We start from the raw sequence: 12,920 nt of genomic DNA, 5'->3' as shown, positions 1-12,920 counted from the left end.
CCCTGATAATGCTATTCCTCAGAATAATGAAGCAGGAAGGTCCCTGACGCCCACAATTGTGCTGGGAGGGTAGCAGCTGTGATTTTCTTTAACCACAGGTATCTGCCTTTGCTCAGGCCCTCATTATAGTGTATGGGATGTTATTTAATCTTCAATGAATTTTTCCCTAACACTTTTTCTCCTCCTTATGAAACCCAGTCAAGTCTCTTGCAGATGCTATGTTGCCTTCACTAACAGGCTTCCCAGGACAATCATGAGAATTAACCCTCTTGATCTGTGATGCCCCTCAACAAGGGAGGCATGTTAAGCTCAGGAACACTAGATATGGGCAATGCCAAGTTAGACCTTCTCTACAGGTTTTAAGCAGTGATTCAGACTTGAACTGATTATTCAACTGTCACGTGTTTACTGAAGGCCTTCCAAGTGGTTTTTGCTGGTGAGGAATGCATGATTTACTTGTGAAATGTGACAAACAATTGAGCACGGGCACAGAATTTTGATGTGGTCCTTGGACATATAGAGAAAAATATCCATTTTCTGTATTATGCTGATTTATCTCCTCCATCATGTTTTAGTTTATTGAGTATCATGTCTCAGACCTTATTCTAGGAACTGGAGCTATATCTCTGTATAAAACAATGTCCCCCACTCTCATGAAGCTCTCAACAAAACAGTCCTGCTTATAATTTGATCTTAACATACCATATCTCTTCTGATTTTGTACATGTTCTCTCTCTACCCAGAATGCCTGGTGCTCTTTCCATTACTCCACTCCATCTGTTTAACTTCCTGTGTCTGACAACTATCTCCATTCAAAATTCTGCCTGGGCATTTCCTCCTCTATTATACTGCTCTGATAATTTATTTTTTTTAGACTAAAACCCGTGTCTTGCAATAATTTTCTTTTTGCATTCAGGCTTCCTTGGTGACTCAGCTAGTAAACAATCCGCCTGCAATGCAGGAGACCCGGGTTTGATTCTGGGTTGGAAAGATCCCCTGGAGAAGAGAATGGCTACCCACTCCAGTATTCCTGCCTGGAGAATTCCATGGACAGAGGAGCCATGGGATCACAAAGAACCAGACACGACTGAGCGACTAACACACAATTGGGATGTACAGGTCTACCTCTTCTCCAAAGGTGGCAACCGAAGGCAAGGCTTGAGTAAGTCCCAGGGCCTAGAATCAGCTGGCCCACAAAACTTCAGTCAATCTTTGCTGTCCTAAGCTCAACTGCAAAGAAGGAAATCAAATCCCACTGAAATGGAAGTGCCTGCCCAAGACAACAGAACTAGTTGGTAGAAGAGCTGAAACCAATTCATGCCCTTGCTCAGATGAATCAAATACACTGCCATGGACTTTGTGGTTTGCAGTTTTGTCTGGAGACAAATGTTAGTTCCTCATTTCAATTGGCAGAATATAGTGCATCCATCTGTCTAGGTTTTGTACTATATTTATGTCAGTAATCTTTCAATCTTTTATAATCAGATAATATTTACTAAGGAATAAAAATATGTAAAACTAAGGTAGTTCCTATACAAGGGGGTCATAACCTAGGGAGATGGCAAATATACTAAAAACTAGAACATTTAGCTTCCTCTTTCTACCCTACTATAAAATCCTTTAAGGACAAACTGAGAGAGTTCTTTAATGGGACTTTCCTATTACCTAGCACAGAAAGCTAGGTTCCAATAAAGTCTATATAAAACAGACTCACTCTAAAAATCTTTTTAAGATATTCCAGTTCCTGACATTACAGCAAAAATCTATAGCCTTTCATAATTTGTGCATGCTTATCAATACAGAATAATGGGCCCACAGCAAAGATTCATTCACCAGCCAACAGCTTTTCATTAATTCATTATTTTGGTAAATACACATAGTTAGGTTTTTTTACATCAGTAAATTATTAAAAGCTTTATATGCATAATTTCATGTATTTCTTTTAAGGGAAATGCTTCTATTCCTTATTTTACAGAAAAGAAATCTGATATCCATAAAGGTGAACTAACTTGATTAAAGTTATCCAGACAGCATTTTTCTGACCCAAAATTTAAACTGTTCAAAAATTGTGTGTGTGTGGTAGTGCCATGAGGGTGGGGGGCAGGAAGGGGTAGTATTAATTGGCTGGGAAAAACAAAATGTGGTATCACTGAATTCATAGACAAAATCATATATTATTTTTAAATTTTTTTTAGCAAATAATGTATCTTTTAAAAACTTTTCAAATAAATTTTTTTGACCACACAGTGCAGCACGTGGCATCTTAGCTCCCTGACCAAGTATTAAACCTGTGCCTCCTACACGGAAGCACAAAGCCTTAACCTAACCACTGGATCACCAAGGAAGTCCCCATATATTATTTTAAATAAAGGCCTTGATATGTTTAGTTGTCCACATTTCACCCTGGGCTACCAAAAAAGTCAATACATCTTACCAATGTGAATGGTAGTCCCTTAAATATGCTAGTTTAAATAGTCAACTGTCTGTGTAAATGTGAAACATTTTTTTGAAGTGGAAAGTCTTGCTTCAAAGCAGAAAAACAATGGCATTGGGGCTGCCAGCTTCCAGGGCCATTTCTGAAAACCCAGTCATCATACTGCCTTGATATCACTGTTACTCACCAGTGTCCTTAGCACCTATTGAAATGCTGAGATTTATGGAATATTTTGTAAGGATGTACACAGCTTCATCTTCTAACCAGACAGCTCCTTAAGAGGCCAACCTCTTAAAACTGTCTAGCCTGCTGGAGATGAATAATTTTGTAAACGAAGTATTTAAAAGGTTTAGTGTGTGATACAGCGAGTAACCCCGAGAACATTGAAATGGCCAGTAAGAAGCTTAAACTCGCTCTTGAGGAGACAGAAAAAGACATCATTAGACAAGTGCTTATAACTGCTGCCCCCCTGATTTTCTCATTTCAGGACTTTTATCAGCTCAGCCTTAACAAAAAATAAAGCAAAGCAAAAAAAAAAAAAAAAAAAAAATCCTTCCTTTTAACTTGCTTATGGAAAGAGAAAGGATTTTTTTTTTTTTTCCCTTCCTGGTCCCTGAAACCATTTTCTTCCAAACAAAACCTGCTGAGAGAAGTTCTTTCTTTCTTTCTTTGGAGACAGTGATTCTGGAAACAGAAAATGGTGGCCTTTCTATGCGATCAGAGGGTGTGGGAGGGGCCCGTGTTCACTGATGCAAGGCACTAATAGGGAATGACCTTTGTCACCGTGAGCCCTCCAGCAGCCGCGCTCCATAGAAACCTCTGGGACCACAAGCCTGAACACTGAGCAGAGACTCTCTGGGCAGGATGAAAGTAAAACACACCTGCGGCTGTCTTCTTTTTCCTTTAAGTCCTTAAGAATAAATCACAGCCATTGTTACCCCAATATTAGTGAGTCAGAGACATCAAAGAAGGGCTCTCTATAACTGAAAAGAACACATTTAATAATAGGGGAAAATTCCTATTGCAGCCAATACAAAGATACATTCATTTGTCCTTCTCTTATATTAAAAAAAAAAAAAATCTTTCATCCATTGCTAATTATCAGTACAAACCTGGCCCACAGCCCATGTTCTCCTATGTGATTCTGCATCCAACAAGATAAAATGTCCTGCAAGTAAAACCAGTCCCTGCAACCTAAGTACTGGAGGAAGAACTCATGCAGCTTATTACAAAGGAGCCAAGATGAGGTGAAGGCTATTATTCTGATTCCAGTGATCATAACAACAAACCTCAGGGCTATTTTAAAGGTATCTTTAAAACAATGAAGAACTGCATTAGGAAGTATTTATTTCCATGAAAACAAAAAAGCAGATCGCAACAAGAAATCAATTTGATAACCTCCCTTCAGATGGATTCAATGTAAGGCTAATTCCTCTTTATTTCCAAATGTGCATGCATTTACTTACTCAACTATAAGTTAATGAGCCTCTACTGTGTACCAAATATGACATCTCACATGTCTAGTTGGAGATATGGAAAAGTATACTGCCAGTGAAAATACGCTGTGGTAAGAAACACAGTGGATGTAAAATAAATGCAGATGCCTGGCTCTCTGAGATGAAGGGCACCCACCCCCAGCACAATGGGGCATGAATTAGAGGCAAAGCTTCAGGGCTGAGAGAGCATAGGCTCTAAGGTCCTACCAACAAATAGCTGCGCATGGCCGGAGTGTAGCTATGAATCAGGGGGAGTAGATGGCAGGAACATCATGAATGGGCTTAAAACCATGCTAACCTGGAAGACTAGAAAGCAGAAGAGTAGCAGGACCAGTTCTGTGTTGTAGACAGATGATGTCAGACATCCAAGGGCCAGGTAGATGGGTGTATGGATCAAGCTGAAGTGAGTCCACACAGTGGAGCCCCTCACCCTCTTTCAAAGGACAGGAGGGTAGCATTAGCCCTTTCATCCCTCTCTATTGCAATTTCTAGTAAGAGAAGGGGTGTGTGATCTGATCCTCGGGACTGGGAATGAATGTGGGGAGTGGAGCGCAGACCATCTGTGGTTCTGTTTCAGGATCTACATAATGAGAGTGAGCGCGCTAGTGTTGGGCTAATCAGGGCAAGTCCTGCCTCTGCCCCTGTTTGGGTGGGGAAGAAGCAAGGGGAGGATATTAGTATAACACTGTCTTTACCCCTCCTTGACCAGCTGAGTAACTGGAACTTTGACTCCAGGAGGTCTCCAGATACAGACTTAGAGGGCTGCTGCTGCTGCTAAGTTGCTTCAGTCATGTCCGACTCTGTGCGACCCCATAGACAGCAGCCCACCAGGCTCCCCCGTCCCTGGGATTCTCCAGACAAGAACACTGGAGTGGGGTGCCATTTCCTTCTCCAATGCATCAAAGTGAAAAGTGAAAGTGCAGTCGCTCAGTCGTGTCTGACTCTGTGCAACCCCATGGACTGCAGTCTACCAGGCTCCTCCACCCATGGGATTTTCCAGGCAAGAGTACTGGAGTGGGTTGCCACTGCCTTCTCCAGAGTTGGAGGGCAAGGAGGATGAAGACTGATTGCAACCTTAAATCTAAGCCACATACTCCAGGCCCAGCTTTGCCAGCAACATGTAGGTATTTTCTATATCTGGTTCCCCATGTCGCATTTGCAGTTAGCTCAAAATGCAGAGAGGGAAGGACACACAAGTACTTAATTCTTATAAAGATTCCCCAAGAAGAATCCAAATCATACAAATGGCAGTGGGGCTGAAAAGGACAAAAAGAGATTTCAGAGATACTGAAGGCTGGATTTGGGATCTGGATCAGCAGTACATCAGTGAACGATCTTTCAAAAGTCACCACAAAACAAAACCACTAAAACACCTTTCAACTGCCAAGAGGAAACCCTGGAATTTAGCACTAATATTTCTATATTTCTTTATATTGTTGGTATATATTTATTTTTCATATAAAACTTCTTTGTGTCAAAAAAAGACATGTTAAGACCATCTTCTACGTCCCAAGTATTTCAGTCTCTCTGATGAAAAATAATTGCTTTGAAGGGGGAGGGGCGGATGTTGTTTGGACATCCTTAATCAGCGCATTACCCGATAGGACATTTATTAAGGATAAAACATTTCTTTTATCCCAATAGCTGCCTCAGCAGTTGTTAAGATGAGAAGGGGGAGGGGAAAGAAAGCCTTTATCATTTCCTGATCTCTCTAGCAAATTGCCAATTTATGCACAGAATATTACAAATACTGCTGAATTATTTGAGCCTGGAATTAATTTAGAGAATCTTCTCCTTCTTCGAGTGCCCAGGGATTTGCCTTATCTTTATTTGCTGAAGGAACCATGTCACTGAAAGCAGTCTCAGGATTATTTCAAGTGAATGAATAATGAAATTGCCCGGCTTTCTAATGGTTTCCAAATTCCATGACTAGCTCTGGAAGCTCTTGTGGGCTAGTTCATCAGCTGGGTCCCCTCACTGTGGATGAAGCACACTCAGACTTGAAACAGGGGCTTCTGCACGGAGTAATTAAAGGCAGTGAGGAAAACCCAGTGTCACCAGGGTTACAGAAGGCTGCTTTGGCAAATGCAGGAAAGATATTTCATCCTTCAGACAGTATCATTAAGGTAACACACACAAAATAATCAATTACCAAAAGCGGCCAGTTTTTAATAATCCTTCACTAATGTGAAATCCCTTCATCATGTCAGAAATCATTGCTCTTGTCAGTGATAAGAATGTGCCAAAGAAAGGAGAGGACTTCTTGACTTTAAAACATGATAAACAAAGGATCCAAATACATTACTGTTTTACACAAAGTTTCCTCTGTACCCTAGCTAACCTCCTAAAAATCCTCTACTCATCCATGCTGGTCAGTTATATAACCAGTAATCATTCTGGATACCCATTTCCTTTTCTCATCTTGCTAAGCCATGAATATTTACTGTGGAAGACAATACAAATACAAAAATGAAAACAAAATGCACACTTAATCTACAAAATCAAAGTATACACATTTACTATCTGGAGTGTTTCACTCTAATAATTAATTCCTCTACTCCTATCCACATACATACACACAGAGATAAAACTGAAGATTCAAACTGAAGCAGACATTCATTCTGCTTTTGCACTGAGATCTTAAGAATCTTGTCAAGTCCTTAACCATTTTAAAAAACTTATGGCATATGATACTCTATCTTAAGACCATAACACAGAATTTAAGAGACTACTGATTCTTTTTTAATTACTGAATCCTCAACATTCAAAACAGCGCCTGGCAGTTAGCAGGCACTCAATAAACATCTGATGAAAGGATAAATTAAATAGCATAAAAGAACAAACAATGAATGAATGAATGGTTTTACCCTGAAAACATTGAAATAATTCAGCTGTACAATCCCACTGCTTCTCCTAGAAACCATTAGGTCAGAAGCAGGCACCATCATGATAAAAGTCTGGAGTTAATATAGTATGTGTCAAACCTGGTTATGAAATTGTCCTAACTCACTTTATTATATGCTTTATGTATCAATATATTCTCTGAAATCCAAACAACACATCTCTTCCAGGATGACAAGAAAAATCCAGGCCCTCTGTTCTGTTAAAAAAAAAAAAAAATACTGTGTCTTTTCTTTAAGAGTATCTGGTCTCTTTTCCAGTCTACTGTCTAAATCAGAATGCTATCCCAGCATACTAAAAAGCCTCTCTTATAATAGTTCCGATAATTCTCTTGAACTGGGACTTCAAGACATTAAAATAAACAGTTGTAAATATCTACTGATTAAGCATTAAACATAAGATATCATCAAATTGCTAAGTTCAAGGGGCTGCCATTTCCCGACTATTCAGCTCTTTTGGTGCAATTTTGATACATTTGCTTTAATGTGCCATTTGTGAAATGTATATCTTAAATCAGCAGTGAAATGAAACCAACATCATTAATTCTACAAAAATCAGGGAACTGCCACATGTATTATCCTGCCCTATGCAATATTATCAGCATGGTACTTCCCAGGCTGGATATTACAATTGCTCAATATTATCCCTTATTACTTTAAAGGCAATTTTATATTTCACATCCAAATTAATGGCTAATCTCAACAGACTTATTATGTTTAATTACTTTTTATTCCTGAATCCTCCCTTTCTCCCTGCTCATTCTTTCCTCAAATGATGGTCAAAAACTTGAGGTGTAATCAGAGAGCACAAAAGTTGTTAAATGGTGAATGCTAATTAGAACAGAGGCAAGATCTGGAACTGAAGCTCTGCAAATGCAAGAGCAAAGTGTCTCTGAAACCTACAAAAAGGTGATATTTGATCAGCTGAAAAATTTGGCCAAAGACAAAATGTCTAGGTCCAGCTCTGTTTCTAACATGCCACATCCTTAAGCAAGTTGCTAAATCCCTCTGGTCTTTGGGTTCCATATTTATCCATCAGAGCCTCCCTGTATCAGAGCCAACATCACACCCCCACACACCTAGGGTCCCTCAGGCCCTACCTTCAGCCACAGTTTTAGCTAGAACTGCTAGCTCGCACCCATCTGGCACCCAGCTTTCTAGACATGGCTGATCTTTTCAGATCCTGACCTTGTGCCTCACTTCCTGTCACCTTGCTTTGTCCTTCAGACTCAAATCTTTGAAGACTGTGGCCAGCTCTGTATTCTGGTTTTCCTTCTTGATCAAGGTGTGAACTGATCAGCTTGGCTGTTTTTTGAAGTGGTACAAACCCTGGCCCTCTCTAGAAGCATCTAAGTCCAGCTTAGACTTCCTTAACCAGGTGGTCCCATTTTTCAAAGCAGCCTTCACTGACCCAATAGTCTGGCAGTCATTGTTCCTGGACCAGACCCATATCAGTCCCTGGGCCCATTCTGATAAAAGCAGGATTTATATCATTGACTTCAAAATCTTATGGCTCGGCATTATTTGTCCTTAGAAACCTAGGCTCTGGGCCCAGCAGTCTTACCTGAGGTTCTTCAGCTAGCAGTCAGACCTGGGATCAAGAGGCCCAGAATGACTTCCCTGTGCAAATCCTGGGTTCTGCTGGATTGCTCTGCCTACCACCCTAACCTTCTCTAGGATAGGAGTCAGACTTGAGCCTCTTTCTGGTTCCATGGTCCTGCCTTCTCCTAACACACTGTGCAGGGGATATTAACACTGCCGGCAGCCTCCACAGTACTGACTCTTACCTCCATTCTCCAAAACTTGCCCTGTCAGCTTCTCTGGAACTTTGAGAACTGGCTAAATAGCACCTGATGTAAAACTAAGCATAGCAATTGTTTTTAAAGTATCTACAGTGGATAAGGTACTTGCATTATCTCTTTTATGTATTCCCAACAATCCACATATGGAAAATGCTTTTATCCCATTTTAAAGACGAAGAAAATTAGATGATCCAGGGTGCCACTGAAGTGAAAATTAGAGACTGGACTTGATCCAGATCTTTACTGCGCTGGATGGATTCTCTATTTATATTAACTTCTTGTGGTGGCTGTAAAAAAATTATCCCAAACATGGTGTCTTAATGCAACAGCTATTTATTCTCTCAAGAGTTACAGAAGCTAGAAGTCTACAATCAGTTTCACTGGGCTGAAATCAAAGTCCTGGAAATGCTCTGCTCCCTCCAGAGGCCCTGGGAGAGAATCCTATTCTTGTCCCTGCCAGCTTCTGATGGTTGCTGGCATTCCTAGGCTTATGGCCTCATCACTCCTATCTCTGCCTCTGTGGTTACGTTACATTCTTTTATGTCAATCTCCCTTAGTCTCCCTCTTTTTTAAAAAAAAAAACAAAACATTTGTGATTGCATTTAATTTATACCTGAATAATGCAGGACAATCTCCCTAATGCCAGATCTGTAATTTAATCACATCTACAAAGTCCCATAAATGTTAACATTCACAGGATCTTAGGATTAGGACATGGATACCTTAGGGGGTCATTGTTCAGCCTATCATATTGGTAAACAATCCATTCCCAACTTCCTTTCGTTGAAAGCACTGGACTCTTTTTTTGGCATTGTAAATATAGTATTAATATTCATAAGAGTTAACTTGCTCAGTTTCCAGAACAATGTGCATGTATTTCTCACATCCAAGATCTCATATATTCTTCAAAGCATCAGGAAAGCAGGCATTAGCCTATTCATGCTACCGCATGGGAAATCGAAGCTCAGGGGGACACAGATTTTCACTGAGGGTCACAAGTTAAGACGGAAGCATGTGAGGCGTGCACCCAATAAGGTTAGCATGAATGCTCTTCTGCCTGACCAATCACCATCCCTTCTCCCAGACCCTTCTCCACCCTATCCATTCCCTTCCTAGCTTCAGGAAATGTCCTCTCTCCCGCATTCCAAGCAGGTGGGGAGTCACCAGGGCACTCTGCGTGCTCTATTACCCAGAGTGGTGCTGTTTCTCCTTCATTTCTAACACATCGAGATAATGATTTCAATGAGTTTTTCTCCCAAATCACTTCCCTCATCTATAAACTGCATTACTTTTTCCCCTTGTAATTATTCTACATTTTTGTACTTTGAACTACATTTACCATCTGGCTAGCCCAATTACGCAAATGATCCAAATCCTTTTGATTCTGGTTAAACTGCTGGCTTTCCACTTCTAAAATCATCTGTGAACCTGGATGTGACACAGCAAATCATAAATAGACGGCAGTGGGAAGGTGGGTGATGGGATGAGGTGGGGGAGACGTGTCAGGATGATGTCAGAGACAGAATGGGAGGCGCAGGCTCGAGGTGGGGAGTGAATTCTGGACCCACTCCCGCAGGAGCTGGGGAGTTAACTGTATGAATATCCAAATGCAGCAGGTTTGGCACCTTTGATGTCTCATTTCCTCATGCTACAAAGAAATGAATTCTACGTTCTCGCCTCCTTGGAAGATTTCTGAGGATTAATGAGATGGGTTTGATTAAGCACCTTGGAGAGCAACACGACACAGTTAATTGACAACTAGATGAAGTTGCACAGTAGCTGTTGTGAAAAGTGGAAGTCCCTGTGTCTACAGCATATCCTCTGGTCTCTGCCTTCCCTGTGCAGGGTGTTCACTGTATCCAGGCCCCTGTTTGATCTCTTCCTGTTCATGAACCATTCAGCCAACGAAATATACTAAGAACCAGCTGAGGACGTAATGGCCACAGAACTTGCTCTTGTCCTTGGGAGACTCACAGTTTAGATGCAAGGCAGACAAGTAAAGAAGTGATTGAAACAGTGAAGTGAGGCCTGGAGGAGGGAAGCAGGTTATTCTAGAAGAGTAGAGAAGAAAGTTACCTAATTCAAACTGGGGCCAGCCCATCAGGGCATCCGATTCCAGAAAGAGGGATAGCTGAACTAATTCTTAACTGGCAGGCAGGAGTTGGCCTTGAGAGAGGGAGAGGAGCACGCCCAGCTGAGAAGAGGGCACATGCAAAGACCTAAAGGAGGAGAGGGCAGGGAAGGTTCTGGGAGGTTCGAGGCCCTGCTAGTTCCTGGTGGGCAAAGGCAAAGCAAAGCAATGGTGAGAAACTGCAGAAAACAGACTAAATAACACACAAGTGAAGGCACTGTCATTTGTAATTTACTTGGGTCACAAGGCAATTAGTGTGCTGCTGCTATTAGTCACTACGTCATGTCCAACTCTTTTCGACCTCATGGACTGTAGCCTGCCAGGTTCCGCTGTCCATGGGATTCTCGCAGGCAAGAATACCAGAGTGGGTTGCCATTTCCTTTTTGAGGGAATCTTCCCTACCTAGGGATCAAATCCATGTCTCCTGCTTGGCAGGTGGATTCTTTACCACTGAGCCACCTGGGAAGCCCAACTAGTGCACAAAAAGTAGTAAAAAGATTACGAATAAGTTTTAGGAGAACTTTATTGCCTTGCCAACTGCTGCCAATGATTTTGCAGGTTTATGCAATCCTGCTGTGGGATCTGAATGATTAAAAACAGACAGGGACCTCAAAACTAACTGAGATGGCTTTCACAGCTTCAGGATAATCAGGTCTGGGTTTTGGTTGCTGTAGTTGTGGTTTTACATTATCCTGTATTGATTCTTGTTTGCTATTATACTGAGCAAGAAAGGAGTGAGGTGATTTTTTAAAAATGACACAAGTTTGCAAACGTCAAGGTTGTTCTTCATTGTCTAATCAACACGGAAAGCATCCTTAAAGACTCAGAACTCTACAATATATGCAGCACTGACTCTCAGGTACACTAAGAACACTGCCAAGAAGCATCTTGCTGCCCAGTTCAATGGGCAGAGAGACAGAAAGCCTCCATTGCTTCACCCACACTCAACAAGGCTGGTTCCACACCAGGTGCCGTCCTCGGGTCCAGAGCAGGGAGAAAGGGAGAACACAGTCCCTGCTTTCCGTCAAGATGACCACACTTTAGGGTGCGTGATCCGGACAATTCTCACCATATTATGGTTAGAGGAATCCACCAGCACCTGGATGCTTATTGAATGCCAGAGAGAATAGCAAACTCACTGCATGCATGATCTCATTTAAATTTCATAAAAAGCTTATGGGACAGGATCATTTGGCACATCCATTTAGCAGACCATAAAACTGAGTCTCAAGTTACCCAATTTAAGCTCTTTTTCCAAGCCACCTCACTACCCTCAGGAAAACATAGACTCACAATTCAAACTTAAATGAGGTTGAATTCCAAACTTAGAACCTTTGCCACTGACAACTTGACTGTCAAGAGCCAATGCAACAGCATAAATTGCAAAGATCCTGAGGCTACATAGCACAGAAAAGGGTCTTTACAAGATCCTCTAACCCAATAACCCCCCAGGGTATGAATTAGAAAACTGAGGCACACAGCAGTCAGGTGACCCTCTAAAGTTCAAAAACAACTTGGAAGTGTCCAGCGCTCTTGGTTCCTCACACTCAGAGTGATTTTGCTATACATTTGCCCCTATCACTCTGCGGCCCATGTCAACAGGAATTGGGCTGTTTTCAGGCCACACAGTGCCAGCTCTTTTAATCAGAGAGGGTTGGTTTCTACTCTGCAGCAGGTAGCGCGGTTAAAGGAGCTCATTCTGGAGACAGTCAGCCTGGGTTCCCAGCCTAGATCTCTTGTGTGAACTTCAGCAAGTTATTAACCTCTCTGTGCTAGTTTTCCACTGCATGAAATGAGGCCCAATAGCTATCAATCAGGTTTGTTCTCAGGATTAAATGAGTTACTACATGTAAGGAACTCAGATATCTAAGATACCCTCCTAATCTGTTGGGATACACTGGCACTCTGGTTCTCTGATACCCTCCTGCAACCACCACTACCACCCCAGCCTTTGAAAGAAAGCATGGACTACCTGGATTTAATTCTTGCATTTGGCAATGAATCTCCTCGGGATCTGGCATATATTTTCTCAAAATGCAGATCAGTATCGGAGAAGGCAATGGCACCCCACTCCAGTACTCTTGCCTGGAAAATCCAATGGACAGAGGATCCTGGTGGGTTGCAGTCCATGGGGTCGCTAAGAGTCGGACACAACTG

At 41.7% G+C, this 12,920-nt stretch overlaps 1 protein-coding gene across 2 annotated transcripts in view; it reads right to left on the bottom strand.

The window, feature by feature from the left end:
• The window catches only part of DAB1 (DAB adaptor protein 1), a 334,491-nt gene that overhangs the window by 264,252 nt on the left and 57,319 nt on the right, over positions 1-12,920 (bottom strand). The window lies entirely within an intron of this gene.

This window comes from Oryx dammah, unplaced genomic scaffold, assembly GCF_014754425.2.
Source record: "Oryx dammah isolate SB20612 unplaced genomic scaffold, SCBI_Odam_1.1 HiC_scaffold_28, whole genome shotgun sequence".
NCBI lineage: Eukaryota > Metazoa > Chordata > Mammalia > Artiodactyla > Bovidae > Oryx > Oryx dammah.
Note: the sequence above shows the minus strand (reverse complement) of the source record. Positions and strands in the feature narration are given on the sequence as shown.